Raw genomic sequence first — 18,718 nt, 5'->3', positions numbered from 1 at the left:
GTTTGTATCCCCTAAATTATTTTCTTTAATCATTTTTAACAGATGTTAACTACTGTAGGACTAGAAATTTGCACTCTGAAAAGAATGGTGTTTTATGTTTTTTGTTCTTTTTTTGTACATTTAATTTATTTATGGGTTCTTTAGTTTTTAAAAGAAAGCTACAACAGGAAAAATTCTTGTCTCAATTATGCTAAGGGAAACAAAGAGATAGAATTTTGAGTTGTTGATTTTTCAACTAGTGTTATCGGTTGATTGAATGATTGATGATTTGATAAGTTGCTGGGCCTCACAACTTTAAAAAGGGACATAACAAAGTCTGGTTGAAAGTAAAATAAGTCAATATTGAGCTACGGGGGTGTGGGATTCCAGAAAACTGCCTGTGTCCCCAGAGTGAGATTTTATTCCAGGTTGGCCAGCCTTCAGACCCCCCACCTTCCACTGAATACACAGGCCAGTCCCCTTGTAGGGATGATATGTCACTTTCATCAGTCTACTCCTGCTCTGAATCCATAAAAGGTTTTGGAAAATTTTCTGGGGTCATGGATCCCTGCACATCTCCAGAGTGCTTGAACCCATCAGCCTACTCCTCTCTAGCCTACTGGCCCTGACAACTGGCTGCATGAGTCTAGTTACGTTGTGTTGAATCTCTGGTGTAGCACAGAGTGCCGTGTTCTGGCCTCCTCTTTCCTCCCATTCTCACTTGCGGGGCCCTTTTTTAGTATGCCGGTGCAGGGTTTATCCTTCAGGGGACATCAGTCTCAGTTGATGAGATACCCTTTCCTCCCTGAGCCTCCTTTATACTTCTTCAATCTTCTAATTTGAAAACAGAGAAGGGCACTTAGAAGCAGAGTTTTAAAGGGAGATAGTGTGCTCTCTTGGGACCTGATTTGATGGTGGAAGGGGAAATATCAGTAAGAGGCTCCTAAAGAGATTTGGTGGGACCTCGCCTCCCATCCAGAGACTTTCTTCCTGTAGCTCTTCTTCACTCCAAATTTAAAAGGCTTTTGTTTGTTTGACACTTTATTTTTTTGTATTGTATTGTATTGAAGTATAGTTGATTTACAATGTTGTGTTAATTTCTGCTATATAGCAAAGTGATTCAGTTATGCATATACATATATATATATTATTTTTCATATTCTTTTCCATTATGGTTTATCACTGGATATTGAATATAGTTCCCTGTGCTCTACAGTAGGACCTTTTTGTTTATCCATCCTATATATAATAGTTTGCATCTACTAACCCCAAACTCCCACTCCATCCCTCCCCCACCCCTCCTCCCCCTTGGCAACCACAAGTCTGTTTGTTATGTGTTTGACTACTTTGAACTGGGATGCTTTTCCTTCACAGAAATCTATTTTATTGTAATTAAGAAGTATTTTAGGTAAAAACAATTCCCTTGATCTTTATGCATTCATTAAAATTCCCAAATAGCCACGTCTGGTTTGAAAATGACTGTAAAAGTCATCATTTTCCCTTCTTTTCTTGGAAATCACACAAACCTCACAAGGAGAACTTGGAACGGGAATGTAAATTCCAGATGAAACCCGAACTACAAAATAAGTCAAGGGACTGCCAAAACAAGTGGAAATTGAACACGGATGTGCAGGGGTGGGGCTGGGGGACAGAGAGAGGTCTCCAACCTCAGAAGGCCCTGGCTCCTTACACCTCTGTGGCAGGAAGAACCAGACCAAACCATAGGCCTGCAGCAGTAGGAACATGTGGGTGCCTGGCCACAGTAGGAGTTTCTCTGCTGATAAAAGGTATTTGCTAGAAGCTGAAGCCCTATGACAGTGGGGGAGGGGAGAGACATGATATTTACAGCCCAAATTTCAGTCTTGAGGAGTCCCTTGCAAGGCTGCCATTTGGTCCAGGCCTGCTTCTGTGTGCGTCTCCTGCCCCTCATGACCCCTACCCCCAAAATTTGTCACATATTTCATTTTTATTTCTTACTTCTGTTTTTCTCTGCAACCTCTCATCTAGTTAATTAACACATCTAGTGCCGCATAGATTTAATTTTTTTTTTTTTTTTTTTTTGGTGAGAACATTTAACTTCTACTCTCTTAGCAAATTTTAATTATAGAACCCAGTGTTATCAACTGTAGTCACCATGTTTTTCATTAGATCCTTAGACCTTATTCATCTTATAACTAAAAGTTTGTTCCCCCTATTTCCCCATTCCCTAGCCCCTGGAAACCACTTTTCTACTCCCTGTTTCTCTGAGTTTGACTTTTTTTTCAAAAAGATTCCACATATAAGTGATATCATGCAGTATTTGTCTTTTTCAGTCTGGCTTATTTCACTTAACATAATGCCCTGTAGATGTATCCATGTTGTCACAAACAGCAGGATTTCCTTCTTTCTCATGGCTAAATAATATTCCTTTTTGCATATATATATATATATATATATATATATATATATATATATACACACATACATTTTCACATCTTATTTATCCATTCATCCATTGATGGACACAAGTTGTTTCCATTGTAAATAATGCTACAGTGAACAAGGGGGTGCAGGTATTTCTTTGATATCCTGTTTTCATTTCCTTTCGATATATACCCAGAAGTGAGATTGCTGGATCATAGGGTAGTTTTATTTTTAATATTTTTAAGGAAACACCATACTGTGTTCCAATATATATTTGAGTATATTAAATACATTATTTTTATGAATACTTCCCAAATTTCAGCATTTCACTTTGAACTTTTCAGTTTTAACCTTTTCTCTTTTGCAGATCCTTTTGAAGTCACTTTCCATCCTATAAATGTTTTGGCAGTTTTAGGATTTAGGTTTTGCTGTGTGAATAATGACAAAACTTACCAAATTATCAAAAAATAATTCTTTTTTGAAAAAAAAAATTCTTCTTCTGTGTAGAAAGTTTATAACAATTAGTATGGCATGGAATATTTGTAACTATTTTCATGGATTTCAGTATTTTTACTCTGTGTTGAAGTATAACATGGAAATAGCAAAATGCATAAGTGGTAAGGATATATAGCTCAAGGAATTTTAACATATGTATTTGTCTGTATAACTCGGTCCAGATATAGAACATTTCCAGTACCAGAAAGCCCTCTCCCTGCACCCCCTTTCCAGTTCATAACCCTCCAGGCCTCTATCTGACTTCTATTATGACCTCTAATACCATAGGATGGTTCTGTCTTTTCATAACAGCTTTTAAAAAGAATGTTTAATTTTCATGTGTCCCTACTCCCTGCTGCCTCAGCTGCTGGCAGGCGAAGGGTGGGAACTTACTGCTAGTGGAAGAAAGACAGAGGCTGCCAGCCCCAGGCAAGCGGGGGACTGAGGCAGAGGAGAAGAGACTGAGGGGGGGAGTGTGAAGATCCAGAACCCTGGCGCCTCGGCTTCCCACGACTCTTGTAGACCCTGCCAATCCAGCCAATATTAAGTATTAAAGGCGTATGAACAATTTAAGTAATTTATTTTTGATAAATACATAAATGTGGAAAATTAATCATTTGATGACTTGATCTTTTAATGTGTGGCCTCTCAGTGAACTATTCATTGGCTGCAGACTCGGGATGAGACACTCGGAGTCCACTGTAGCCTCTCTTTCTTATAACAGCCGAGGTACGATGCTGTTTACAGGCCGGCTTTGGGACCGGGAAGGGAGGGATGGGTGAAACTCACAGGCTTGCTGAACTGTGGGTCAGTACAGTCCTCAGCTGTGCTTCTTCATCCATCCAGAGATGACGAGGCAGAAACAGACTCGGGGCTTCATGGAAAAAGGAGCTCATGACCCTTCAGAGAGCTGGCCTGCCCTGATAGACCTGGTACTAAACAGCTGTCCCAAAGCAGTGAAGTGAGGAGGGCCTTGAGTAACTTCAGGTAAAAAGTCACAGTTTGACATCAGAACGCAGTTGTTGCAATGATTCTGATCATCTCTGACCCTGTGTAGCATTGACAAGACCTGATCTTCCATTCCTTCTGTGTGAGTGAAGGGAACCAAGGAGAGGGCAAAACAAGGCCAACCTAGAGTTTTCAGGCTTGCTCAACAGGGTTCAATGTAGTATCATTTGCTAATTGGGAAAAATAAAGATATGTGGAGAAAATAAAGACCTCAGTTTTCATGAGGTTACATTTGATTTTCTTACTAGATGGCCAAATGGATAAGCAGTTGGATTTACAAGTCTGGAAGTGAGAAGAGAGAGATAAATTTAGGAATTTTTAGCATATAGATGTTATTTAAAGTCACGGGAAAGCAGAGTTTTTAGAACTGTGAGTCACGATCCATTAGTGTTATCACATCAATTTAGCGGGTTAAGACCAATATTTTTAAAAAATTAGATAGAATAAGATATCATATAGTGGAGTAGAAAGTATGAGAGAGAATCATATAGTCTCATAAACTATTTATTTTGTGAAACTGATAATTCCAGTAAACTATGTGTTTATGTATATGTGTGTGTATATATAGAGAGATACACACACCCACACATATGTGTACATATATATTTGACATACATGTCATTAAGGTGAGAGTAAAGAAGAGAAGAGGACCCGGGGTTAAGTCCTGAGGGACAGCAACACTCAGAGGTCTTACAAATGAGGAACGGTGAAATAGCTGGTGTTGGAGTAAGGAAAACTGGAAATAGAGGGGTCACAGAATTCCAGAGAGAAGGTTTCAAGTATTAGTGAATGAGCAACTGTGTTTAGTAATGCTGGGAGGTAGGACAGATGAGGGAAGAACTCCATCTATTGGATTTAGTTCGCTGGAGATTCCTGGTGACCTTGGCAAGAGTCCTTTGAGTGGATAGCGGGAAAGAAGCCATATTAGTGTGGGTAGATGAGAGAATGGCAGATGAGAAAGTGGAGACAGGGTGGATATAGAATCTTTTGGAATGTTTGACTGTGGAGGAGCTGAAACTGAAGGGGGCAGAATGGTACTAGGTAGTTTCATTTTAAATAAATTAATAAGTTAAATAAAATAATTTTTATGGATAAGGAGAATGTAGAATATATTTGCATCTCCACTCCATTAATTCTAGCTCTGATGTTGGTTTCTTGGTTTAGACCGAAGATGGCAGCGTGGACGGACAGGGAATAGCTGCATGGAGCAGTGCTGAGAAGGACTGTGGGGCTGCGTTTGACAGCACGTTGCTGTCCTTGACTTAGATTGAGATTTTGGAAGACAGGTATGAAAAAATGATGTTAAAGAGGGATGACAGTGTTTAGTGGTTAGATTTTGCTTAGTTGCCTGAAAAAAAAGAACAATCTCATTCATTGAACAAAAATATATTTAATAACTATGTGTCTAAGAAAGTGCTTGTTTTTTTGTAGAAAACAAAACAAGACTATATTGTACTATCAAGGATCTTAAAATAAAGGCAGGGAGGCAAGGCATACACACAAAGCTAAAGAGTAGTATATAATTTCATGCCTAAGTGACTGGTAGAGAAAGTAAGTTCTACAAAATAAGATGATTAAAATGTGCTGTAGGAATTGAGGGAAGGCTCATAGAGCAGTGTTTTTTGAATTGTGAATCTCAGCCCATTAAAGCATTGTATTAATTTGCCAGTGCTGCCACCCTAGCAAACTTAAACAACAGATGACTTAAACAACAGAATTTATTTTCTCATAGTTCTGGAAGCTAGAAGTCCAACATCAAGGTGTCAGCAGTTTGCTTTCTCCTGAAGCCTTTCTTCTTGGCTTATAGATGACCATCTACCCTTGGTGTCTTCACATGGTCTTCCCTTTATGTGGGTCTGTGTACTAATCTTCTCTTCTTATAAGGACAACAGTCACATTGGATTAGAGCCCTCCGTATGATCTGATCATACCTTAGTTACCTCATTAAAAACGCTATTTCCAAATACAGTCACATTCTGAAGTAATGAGGGTTAGAACTTCAACATATAAATTTTAGGGAACAGAATTCAGCCCATGACCTAGTATCATCATGAAGTCAATTTAGTGGTTTAAGATAAGCATAAAAAAGAAATAGAATAGAATGAAGTACAACAGAATAGAAAATATCAGTGTGTATGCTATAGAATCATGTTAAATAATTTCTTTTTATAGGTTATAGTAAAAACAATAGTTTAAAAGCCACTGTCACAGAGGATCCTGGAATACAGCAATATGTGAATAGATAGGACAGGGGGAAGGTTATATAGGAACAGAATGAACAAGTGATAAGAGGATACCAGACATGACATCTTTTGAGAGATAAATGAGTCACCTGTTTGGAAGTGAACTCTGAAGCCAAGATGTATTTAGAGACCTTAAGGTTGAATCATACTATAGTCTTGAAGACCAGGCTAAGGACGTGAATTTTCATACTATTGGCAAAGGAGGATTTTAAGCAATAATGAATTTGGTAATTTATCAAGATACTCTGGCAACTGAATTGGAGAGGGGAGCGCCTAGAAGCAGGAAGATTGGAAGCTGTTGGGTTTCACTGGCATGGATTGAGGAAGTCCTTAAACAAGGTAGAAAAAGAAAAAGAAAGATGGCTACCAGATATATATCAGAAAAGAAATACCAGTAGGACTTGTTGACAATAAACACAGGAGACAGAAAAAGACAACTAGTGAAGGTTGGAGGGGTTCTGGTTTTAAGGAAGTATATAAAATCTCATCCAATTTATTTTAAAATTAAAATTAAGTAAAAAATTCAGTTCCTCAGTCACACTAGCCATATTCCAAGTGCTCAATAGTCATGATGTGACTAGTGGCTGTAGTATTGGATAGTACAGATGTAGAATATCCATCACCACAGAGAGTTCTACTGACAGCGCTAGAGTGCTTCCTCGTGGAGAACTTCCTTTTGAGATGCTAGCTCAGCACCCATGCCTTTCATACTCAGAGGTATTTTCATTTATAACTTTGATAAAATTACTGTGTGGTCACTAGAAAAGTCCACCTGTTCTCAGATCATTCACTCATCAGCCTATTAAATTCCTACCATTAGTTTCCATTGCTTGGGATTAAGCCCTATACAGATCTAATTAAATTCCCAATACTCTAATAAAAGAGACATGAAAAACCATCATAAAGATGCTTTAAAAATTAATTTTTAAATATGTAAAAAGCTAAGAAAGAATATGCCCCTTTTAAAAGTTAGAACCAACTTTTAAGCAAATGTCAGAAGCAAGCAGAGTTAATAAAATATGAAATGAAGTTAAGAAAACTATTTCCAAGTTAATTAGCTAATCAATAGAAATAAAATGGAACACAAATATGTCAACATCTTGGGGGGAAAACAAGGACTCTCCAGGCCTGATGTTCAAGAGCCAGTTTAAAATAGAGGAAAACGTTTACATATATTCACTAATCTCATCCTGTGAGATGGTTATTATCTTTCCCATTTTATAGCAGGAGGAAAGTATATAGGAGAAGTTCACTGACTTGCTCAAGTTCATTTAGCTGCTATGTGACAGAGCCAGGACATGCACTCAGGCCTTTGAGTAACTGAGTGTTCCCATACGCTTTAGCCACCTCTCCATGAGAGCACAAACATCTCAGGTTGCTTGTTGGTTGAGTGATGGGCTGGATCAATTAACTGAATTTTAATCGAGGAACTCGTATGATCTGAGGGTATCCTCTTTTTACCTGGCTGGTGGTACCCAAAGATTTGGTGTATGATCAACACTTAGGAAGACTGGTAACATTCAAACATTTCACTCTATTATACCAACTTGTCCTGTCTAATATCTACCCTGCAACAGCCGTCTGATTGAGTTCATTATTATCACCTACTGAGACACATTTTATCGGTAGGATTTTCTTCACCTTTGCTGGCTGACCAAATATCCCTAAACTTAATCCACCAAACACATCCCAAAATATAGAAAAGAATCACATTTTAGGGGCACTCGTGCTCCCTCGTAGCATATCAAAACATCACCATATTGTGTCACAGGGGATGTGAGTAAACCTGGGAACTGATGAAGCTCACCTGTATATGCCAACTTTTCAGAATTTTGTTTCAGGTTTTCAGGGTACATGATTTAGAATTCTTAATGAGCTAGATGGCTGCCAGAGAAATATTTGGTTTTATTTTATAGGAGTACACACTTCAGCTCGTATGCAGATGATGTCATCCCATATGAGATTTCTCCAGTTGTTAATACATATGTTCTCCCCATTTGTAGGCGCTAATGGTGTGGCAGTAAAAATCCTGCCAAAATTTCACTGAGGCCATGAGTAACTTGCTTTCCCAGATGTATTATACATGACGATATGCTGGGAATTAATTTTTCTTATAGGTTTCAGCAGTAAGAAGCCTGAATTTTATACCTGGTAGGTTGGACAAAGGACATTGTAAAACTGGAATGTGGTGGGAGAAATGCTGCCTGCCTCTGAAAGAACCTAGATGAGTCAAGGAGAAAATATTTTTAAAAATTCCTTCCACAGTTCCATATCTCTAGTACCTATACCCAGAGGTACCCAAAGCCAAAATCCTTCAAGAATTGGAAGAAAAACATTGAATTCAATGTTTTTGAAGACTGTTTTTAAGACTCAGAATTAGGGTGCATAGTGGGTATTGATTGCAGACCTCATAGTAGAGAATAATGTGAAATGGTGTTTTCTCAGTGCAGGATATTATCATCTCATCAAGATATCTTAGAACCATCAACCCTTTCTCTTCTGGCAGATTTTGTAGACTCTGTGTCTGCTCATCAGAGAGAAACACTCTGTTAAGGGGATTCTATGCCAATGATACAGCCTTTCTTGTCATGTCAAATGCAACTAGTTTCATTTTCTCAATACCCAGGCATCTGTGCCTGAGAAGCTGCCTATTTCTTGGTTGCAAATAGAGGAAAAATGAATTTTTTTTTGCTGAGTTACAACAGTTCCTCCCAGGGACCCAGCCTCAGGAGATGCTGAGATTTGCCCCATTTTAATATTGATATCCATCCTTTCTTTTGTCCCTTCGCAAGTTAGGCATCGTTTTGTTATCTTTTCAGTCATAGGATCATCATCAGCCCTGTGTACTGATGGAGTCTAAAATGTAGCTGCTTCCTGGTTCAGTCTCTCTCTCATATTACATATGATATATATAAACATATATATCATTTTTTCCCACTGTATCTTTGAGATAGACTCCCAGAAGTGGGATTGCTAGATCAATGGATAATAAATATACATGTAATTTGGTTGTGTTTTGTCAGATTTTCTCCATGTGGGTTATATAATTTTGCAGTCCCACCAACAATGCATTACAGTACTTGTTTCCCCACAGTCTTATCAAAAGAGACTATGGATTTTGCCTACTTGATGGGTGCGAAGTGGTTTCTTAGTGAGTTAAAATTTGTATCTCTCTTAATGTGAGTGAGACTAATTATTGTTTCCCATGTTTAAAGTCCAGTTGAATTAATTTTTCTGTGAACTGCTCATTCATTTTTTTGCTACTTTTTCCTGTGTTGCTGTATGTGGTTTTCAAATTCTCAGTTTTTAGGAGTCCTTCATGCATTAAGAATATTAGCCTTTTATTTATCAGTTGCCAAAATGTTATATCCAATTTGTCACTTGTCTTCAGACTTTGCTGATGTTTCTTGTCATTCAAAAGTTTTCATAGTTATGTTGTCATATTTATTAATATTTTAGGTTGCTCCTGGATTTTGAATTACCTGTGCTATTTACAATCCTTGTTTCAATTTTTACATTTATATCTGTGATTCCTTTCACTTTTGCATTTTTAATTCAAAATCAATATGTAAAAAAATTGATTTCTCCTCTTCCACCTCTCACTAGACTCACTTCTCTTGACTTCCTTATTTCTATTAATGGCTCCCAAAAATCTCTTTGTCATTTGAGCTCCAAATCTCCAAGTCATTCTTGATTTCTTGCCTGCCCTTTTCACTTCTGAATAGATTTCTTAACTCTGTTTGTGATTTTCTTACCTGGTAGGGGAGAATTCCACAGAATATAAAGATTATAGAAAAAGTCACAAAATCCAGGCTCATTTAGGATTAGATTTCGAATGTGTTTTGGTTTAAAACTACAATAAACGTAGTATTTACTGGTCAATAATACAAACAGAAAGATATTTTGATTTTTCTTAAGTATGATAAATCAGTTCAATCAATAATTAATAAAACTCAAATTCTCTGAATGGGTTTTAGAAAAAAAATAAATCAGTGAGAAATAAACTTTTCAACAGCTTAGGTAAGATACACAACCCGGGACCATGCCTGTTTCTGATGAATAGTTAACTCAGGTATGGGGCAACTGAGTGGCATACCTTGTTTGCTCTAAGAGCAAAAATCCCTGAGTAAAATGGTCCAACAGTTACCAAAGCATGATTCAGTAGGAGCCATCAGCATCAAGTCTGCTAAAGGTTACATGTAATTTGTAGAAGAAACCTTGAGAACAAAATGTCTTGGACCAAGAGTATGTGAATAAGAGTTTGGTGATTGGTGTCACTTCCACATTTTTCTTTTTTTGCCTGTAACACCCAATAAATAGGCTTATTTTCTTTTTTAAATTATTTGATGTTTTGAAGTTCAGTGTGGGAAACCTGTGGTCAGTTTATATAAGCTATTGCTTAATTTCTAAAAGAAATCCAGATGTCCAGTGTCATTTGGTAACTGATTTTCTTAAGGCAAAATAAAGCTTGTGGAGAGCAAATATTAGAATGTTGATAGTGGCTTGTGTAGATGATAAAATCGGTGGTCAACAAGACTAGAGTTTTATTTTCATGACTATTCAAAATAGTTCATATGTTTCTAGGATTACTGATGCATCCAAAAATTATGAGCAGACATACAAGTAACACTCTCTCTATCAAGAGAGTTAATTTTTTTTCATGTCAAAAGAGCAACAGCTTTCTTGATTTTAGTTTATCATCTACATTTGGAAGAAAGCTTTTAACAATTGTCAGCAACTGAGCAAAGTGAGGTTAGCTTTAAAGAATGAATTAAAAAAGAACAGTTCTGACAAAAAATAGCAAACTACTTAACCAATAATATTTAGGAATAGAATGAGAAAAATTTTAGACTTAAAAATTTGAAGTTCAAACTGATCATTGATTAAGAAAACCTATGAAACTGAATGATTATTTATTTGTGTGATTTCACAAATAATGATAAAAAATAAATGCCCAAAGATATAAGGACATAATGTAAACCAAAGTAAATAGGCTCACTATTTATTGATAGTTGATTTTCTACTCAACATTGTTTGACTTTCTGTTGCTGTGCATTACTCTACCCCAGATTATTTTGTGCCAGTCAGTGCTATAGCAATTTGTACAGGATTTGTGGTTGACAAACAAGTGACATGCATAGAATCTATTTTAGCCCTGGTCGTACACTGTGATTGATGGAGAATCAGTGACACAGTTTTCCCCAGTTGTCTAAAAGGTAGACACTGGGATCCTAGACAAGTTAGCTATATTTAACTTTGTATGCGATTATTTATTAAGCATCAGTTTATAAACATTACCCAACATAAATGAAACCAGAGTAGGACATTCATGAATTATATTATTCCAAATTGAATAACAGAAGTTAAGAAATTAAACAAAACAAAAACAGAATCAAAAATAAGTCTAAAACTTTTTATTCCCAGGGATGTCTATTTCTATCAACGTAGTAAGTTAGATACCGTAAATGACTCTTGTGATTGAGACGATTAAAATTCGGGATAAAATATACTTTGAAAACCTTTTAAAACACACTGATAAAAAGGAAGGAATATGCAGAGGCAAAACCAAAGTTAAATGGGAATGCTGGGGGCAAGCAAGTGTTGATGCTGCCTTTTACTCTGGAGTTATCTGCACTGAGACCTTGAGCTTCCCTGCTGAGGCTGTACAAGCAAAGGCGATGGATACAAGTCCTCAGACCTGGATAAAGTAGAGAACCTAACAAGAGACTTATGAATAAAGCTGGAACTCTGGAGAAGTATATCCTTTACATTCTTAGTATAAGTAAGAAAGAAACCTCATTGTGAAGAAGGGGAAAGCAAAGAAACTTAACTATGCTTACCATGATGTGGGGTAGAGCAAAAAACTAATCTCATCTGAGACTGTGTAACTAAATTCAGCCCTTGTGAATATGTGTGGCCTGGATTTATTCTATCTATGTGGTCTGAAAAACCTTAAGCAGCAAATTTAAAGTGTTCCTTGTTTGGAAGTGATCCCAAGCTAGTGACGCAAGCAAATATAATTTACCTTTGGAGAAACTTAACTTCAACCCAGCCCTTGAAGTGTTTTTACAGAAAAAAATTCCAAGGAAAGTGAGCTGCCCATAGTCAAAAATCACAAAGCATGTGAAGTCAGTCCCATGAGAACAGGTGGGACAAGAGACACTAGAACAGACCCACAGGGACTTTGGGATTATCAGAAATTGAATATGAAATGGAATATGTCTAAATCAATTCAAAATAAGCTTGAAAATTCGAGCAGACAAGACTATTAAAAAAAACTCCCTAACAAATAGGAAAAAGAATCAAATAGAACTTTTAGAAATTTAAAATGTACAAAAATAATTAAAAATCCTATGGATGGATTAAATGTCATGTTAGATAGAGCTGAAGAGAAAGAAACTCCGTGAACTGGAAGATAAAACCGAAAAAATAGAGTGTTTTCGGACGCCCAGCGGTCGCAGCTTCTTGGGCCGATCTTCAGCTGGCACAGCTACAGGCCGCGCAGCAGCAAAGGATGACTGGAGCTCTGGGAAAGGCGCTGTGTCTGAGGAATGACACCATTTTTAAGCAAGCCTTTTCCCTCTTGAGGTTCAGAACCTCAGGAGAGAATCCGCTCTGTTCTGCAGGTGGCATTCTGCTGAGCGTCGGTCGGCACTGCAGGTCACAGCCCACGCATGGCATTGGAAGATACAAGCACCTAGTTAAAGTACAAGAGTTTCTTTCTCTTTTGTTTCCTGTTCAGCCCAGGAAGAAGAGGGGAAAAGTGGAAGTGAGACCCATTAATTTGGGGACAGATTATGAATATGGGGTTTTAAACATTCACCTGACTGCATATGATATGGCCCTGGCAGAGAGTTATGCCCAATATGTTCACAGCCTCTGCAACCATCTCTCCATTAAAGTCGAGGAAAGTTAGGCGATGCCCACCAAAACCGTGGAGGCGTTGCAGTTGCAGGACCAAGGCAGCAAAATGCTCCTGGACTCAGTTCTTACCGCCCACGAGCGAGTGGTTCAGATCAGCGGTTTGAGCGCTACATTTGCAGAGATTTTCTTGGAAATAATCCAGAGCAATCTTCCTGAAGGAGTCAAACTGTCAGTGAGGGAGCACACTGAAGGAGACTTCAAAGGAAGGTTCAGAGCTCGGCCAGAACTGGAAGAACTGCTAGCCACGTTGAACTAGCTCACTGCAGACCCTTTCGTGCCAGCGCTGGTGATACTGAGTGGCAAGGGGAAGAGCTTCCTGGGTGGCCAAAGTCAAGCAGGAGACCCTGACCCTCAATATCGTAAGTACCCATCTCCACAGCCAGGAGTGCCTCCTCTCCTCCGTGGAGGAGTGCTTGCCGATTGTCACCACTTTCCTTTGAGCCAACCCTAGGTATCTTCCATCTAATAAAAATCTGCTGATGATGGATGTGTGTGTATGTGAGAAGTCAATCCATCCTGTCGAGTATATTTAACTAAGGGATTCAATTTCTCTTTGCCTGGTGCTTTAGCATATAAGCATGTCCCCCTTCAGTATTTCTCCAATTAGAGTGAACTCATCCTTTAAATCAGCCTGGCATGGAGTCCCTTTAGTGAAGCAGACAATCATAAGTAAACTCTCTGTGGATAGAAGGCATAGGGAGGGAGATTTTGTGTATGAAAAAACCCTCCAGATAGGATCAGGGTCTGTCCATAAGTGAAAAAAAATTACCTTGTGGGGTAGTGAGTGACCTGTCATAAGTATGCAGGTAGATGTTACATAACTGCAAATTAGTGTTGCCTGGAATGAATTTAAGCAGAGAATTAAAGGTTGATCTTGGTCACGTGTCAGAAAACTACTACTTGTGAGCCAAATCCCAACAACTGCCTATTTGCTTTTTGAAAAGAATTTATTGAGGTGAAATTCACATGTCACAAAACGAACCATTTTAAAGTGAATAATTCAGTGGTATTTAATGCATTTGCAGTGTTGTGCAACCTCTATCCAGTTCCAAAACCCCAATGCCTGTTTTTGTAAATAAAGGTTTATTGGAACAGAGCCCTGCTCATTCATTTACAAAAAAAAAAATACTGAAAAAATAGAGAATATAGATCCAAAAAGACAAAATGAAGCAAATTATGAAAAGCAGAATAACTACTATGCTTATGGAGGATAAGAGTGATATATATAATATTATATATATTATAATATATATAATATAATATATTATATATATTATATATAATATAATATATATATTATACATATATAATGTGTGCTTATGGATTATAGGAGTGGTAAGATATATATATATATATATATATATATATATATATATATATATACACACACATATACATATATAATGTATACCTTGTATATAATTTCAGGGATAAGTAATAGAAACAAAATGGAAGAGGCAATAGCTAAGGGATAGTGAATGAAAATGTATCAGAATTGTTGAAAGACACCAATCCTTACACGTAGGAAGCCCAGTGAATTGCAAACAGATTAAGGGACTCCACTGTATACTAACTAGTCCATCTGCAAAATACAGGTATTGGGTTTCTCGTAATGTCACAAGCTGCAGCTAAAAGTATGCAATGACCTCCATTATGTTTCCAATATTCCCTTAGTGCTTATGAGCCTTTAGGGGAGTTTCTAGGAGTAAAGTTTTCTGTGACCAGGGGCAATGCTGACTTGTGAAAGGTGACTGAGAAAAGCAGAAGCGACAGGATCCTATTGTAGAGGGGCAGCCTTTGGGTGTGTTTCGTCCCTAGCATGATCATCTTAAGACATTCATGACGGCTACAGAGAAAAGGGAAATTTGGTTGTCAGGAAGGCCTAAGGAATGAATGTGCTCTGCCTTACATTGTCCCGTAGTGCAGTCAGTTAATACTATGCTAATATACCAGTTTGGGGACATTTGGGGGTCAGAGAAACCTGTGCTCCATAAATTATAGGCAGTATGTTTAAGTTTGACCAAAGTTCTAAAAAATGCACAATGATTTATGAGTTGCGGGAAGAGCATAGAAAGGAATTGAATATTTGCATGTGTCTGTGAAATAACCCAAATGCTGTGTTAGGGACTTTATACGCAGAGGTGTTTAACCACTGACTGTCCTACTGACTGTCCTACGGAGAGCTACGAGGCCGTCAGTGCTCAGAGAGATGCCAAGCACTTCTGTTGTTTACTGACCAGCAGCATTTTTTCTCTTCCTTTCTTGTAATACTACCTGAATTTCTTTACCTATCCCCTGTGTAGTCTGAGTGACAACGGCCCCACTCCAGTTCTTGAGGTGGGCTCTGATTGCTTTCAGTTAACTTGAGTGTCCTCATTTTCTGGGGGCAGTACTTGCCCTGGGATGGTCCAGTCAGTGTGCCCTGGACCATTGCAGAGAAGGCTGGGGCTGGGGCTCCTTCTCTTCCATGACTGGGTGTCCCTTGAGGACAGGGAGTTTGGAACTGGGACAAAGACTCTTTTCTTGACCAGACTCTAGACAGACGCCTCTGAGCCCAGCTAGACCCTGTCTTGAACATCTCCTCAAGACCCAGTTTTAGCAAGAATCCTGCTAATTCCGGTTATCAAGAGAGACTCCCTCACCCTCACTATTTGATCACCCTCGATATCTAACCCAGTTTCTCATCTGTCACCATCCCACAGGTGATACGTAATCACCCTGGTCTGCCTTAAGCAAGAATCCTCCAGGTAGGTTTAGGCAGAATCCCCTTTTCTGCTGATGTTTCCTCTTAGTAATTTTCCATCCACTGACCCCTTCACCTTGCTTCTTGGCTATCAGTCCTTAGTTTTCCTTGTTGTATTCAGAGTTGAGCTCAGTCTCTCTCCCGTACTGCAGAACCTCATTGTTACAGTGCCTATTATAACAGCAGCCTATTGCAATAGTCCTGTGTCTGCCTTACTGTTGTAACAAGTGTCAGGATAATTTTTTTCTTTAACAACTGCCGTAGCTACCTGGGGGAGCCAACTGGAGAAAACTGCAGAAAAATAATGCAAAAGTTCAGATGACATGGTGAACCTCCAGACAACCTGGCTTGGGACCAAAATTTTTTTCTGACCAAATCTTTTTTTTCTTTCTTTCTTAAAGCACTTTGGATCAATTCTGTTCCTTTGATCTGAAATATTCTGAACTAGTATTAAATAGGAAATGGGATATTTAAAATATGATTACCTTTGAAACCTGTACCTCTTGCTCACTGTACAGCTTTCCAAGTGATAAGGACAATTAGAAAAAAGTAAATCTCCATCCACTTGACAAAATAACTCAAAACAAAGATCCTAATCCATCTTTTGCTCTGACAGTCCTGGTCAGTAAATGAAGAAAGAAAATACTGAGTTAAAATTCAATACATAGTTTAGTAGCAATTTTTATTCTAGTTGTTTATCTCTTCTCTTGACAGAGATAGGCAGAACAGGAACTAAAGGCTAATCAAGACTCAAAGGAGGAAAGGACTGAATAAAAGCAGAATAAAACTAAATCAAAATATTTTGATATTGGATTTTCTACTTCTACCATTTTGGAAAGCCATGGTGTTTCAGCTATCAAGAAGGTAGCACTCGTGGATTGATTTTGCTGGTTAAGAAGAAACCCAAATTCTTTTGTTCTAGAGAAGCAATTTACACTAAACACCAGAGCCCCTGGTCACTACAAATAGCTGTTATACACTCCAAGTCAGAATAAAATCCACACATTCATAGTAATTAGTCCATGTGGACATTTGAAAGACACTTTTTTTTTTTTTAACATCTTTATTGGAGTATAATTGCTTTACCATGGTGTGTTAGTTTATGCTTTATAACAAAGTGAATCAACTATACATATACATATATCCCCATATCTCCTCCCTCTTGTGTCTCCCTCCCACCCTCCCTGTCCCTCCCCTCTAGGTGGTCACAAAGCACCGAGCTGATCTCCCTGTGCTGTGCGGCTGCTTCCCACTAGCTATCTATTTTACATTTGGTAGTATATATTAGTCCATGCCACTCTCTCACTTGGTCCCAGCTTACCCTTCCCCCTCCCCGTGTCCTCAAGTCCATTCTCTATGTATGCGTCTTTGAAAGGACTTTTATGGACCCTTTACCTGAGGCCCATATGCCTCAGGTGCCTTCACTAAACTGCTGAATATCTATTACTGACATTAATTTTAGCAAACAGTTTCTAAGGTATGACAGAAATTTATTTTAAGTACTCATCATTCTGATAGGGAAAGAATGCTCCTCATATTTTGCGGACAGAAATCAGAGGTGCAGAGAGAGTTGAAGTGTCCATTAATATCAGAAGCTGACAAGGAGAGCTGCATGATCAGCTGTCTTTGTAGAAGTTCAAGTCTTTTCTTGGTGTTTCCTCTGCTTGCCCTGGAACCACCGAATGCACTCAAGTATTAGAAGGTACCAAGCCATAGAGGGGAGACCCAAGGAGAAGCCCATGAAGTGGACAGAACTATCCCCAGGCAGGTGTTCCCTAAGGAAATGAATTGGATGCTAAGATCCAGCCAACCTTGCCAACTAGTAGGAACCATCTTTGAATGTAACAATAGGTAAGGGACTACTGCCAGGAAATTACTTTCTTTTGGTAAAGCCTGGTGCTTTGTCTCCTCAAGTTCAATGGTGTGTGTGTGTGTGTGTGTGTGTGTGTGTGTGTGTGTGTGTGTGTGTATAAGATTAACCTCAAGTCAGAATTAGCCTTTGAATACAGAGAAATTTAAGGTCTGCATCTATACTCATTTCCACAGCAACAGGATTTTTTCCCCCGAGCATTGGCCCCAAATGTCAATTTGCTATTTTACTCTAAATTTTAAAATCATATCTTAAGTAATGCTAATTCCATTTGTAACTTTTCAGAATTCTAACAGGCATAAATAACCCTAGACCACGCTGTAGTGAAAAACATAATCAATTAGCTCATATCAATTTTGGAAGATATAGCTGAAGATAAAAGTAAAGAGCTGAAAGACATTTCCTTGTTTGTTTTTTTTTGCTTTTTCCCTTTGAATATGCTTTATTTTTCCTCAGGCATATAACAGGACATTTGAATAAAAAGTTACGGTAGGGTAGAAATGTGCCTGAAACAGTACAATGGCAGAGACATTTCTTATGTGTTAGTACCTTGCCAGATGTTGATGACACTGGATTCAGTCACATGCTTTCCAGGGTTGGGTAATTTTTAGTGAAATCTCAATTCTAATTTTGTTCTGTTTCAAGGATCCCTGAAAAATATGCGTTCAAATAGTTCCCCTTATTGAAAAGCATATATAAGTTTTAAAATATCGAATTCAATCCCAAACTGTACATAATTGCTTTTCAAAGCTATCAGAGATTTTTGCTGTCATTTGATATTCAAAACTTTGAAAAGATTTTCTTCTGAACTTCATGACAGGATGATTGTAGTAAGGAGACAGTATTCATTATGTCTCTTCTCTTGAGTCTCGGAGAAAAACAATAATAATCTTGAAAAATGATACAGAAAGGGCATGCCATCCTTAATTGTACAAATAGCAAACTATCCAGGATGGAGCTTTGTACAGTCTGTAACTCTCCATAGGAATTTCTGAAAACAATTGAAAGTGTTAGAATATTGAGGCCTGAAGCCCTGAAAACAGCGTGTAGCTA

At 38.1% G+C, this 18,718-nt stretch overlaps 1 pseudogene across 1 annotated transcript; it reads left to right on the top strand.

Moving 5' to 3' along the window:
• Positions 1-9,994: 9,994 nt before the first annotated feature.
• LOC309667404 (large ribosomal subunit protein mL48 pseudogene) lies at positions 9,995-14,274 on the top strand (annotated as a pseudogene). Its single transcript has one exon. The product of its transcript is annotated as a large ribosomal subunit protein mL48 pseudogene (transcript).
• Positions 14,275-18,718: the final 4,444 nt, after the last annotated feature.

Source organism: Balaenoptera physalus (genome assembly GCF_965194825.1).
Source record: "Balaenoptera physalus genome assembly, chromosome: 9".
NCBI lineage: Eukaryota > Metazoa > Chordata > Mammalia > Artiodactyla > Balaenopteridae > Balaenoptera > Balaenoptera physalus.
This window is presented reverse-complemented; position numbering and strand designations above follow the sequence as displayed.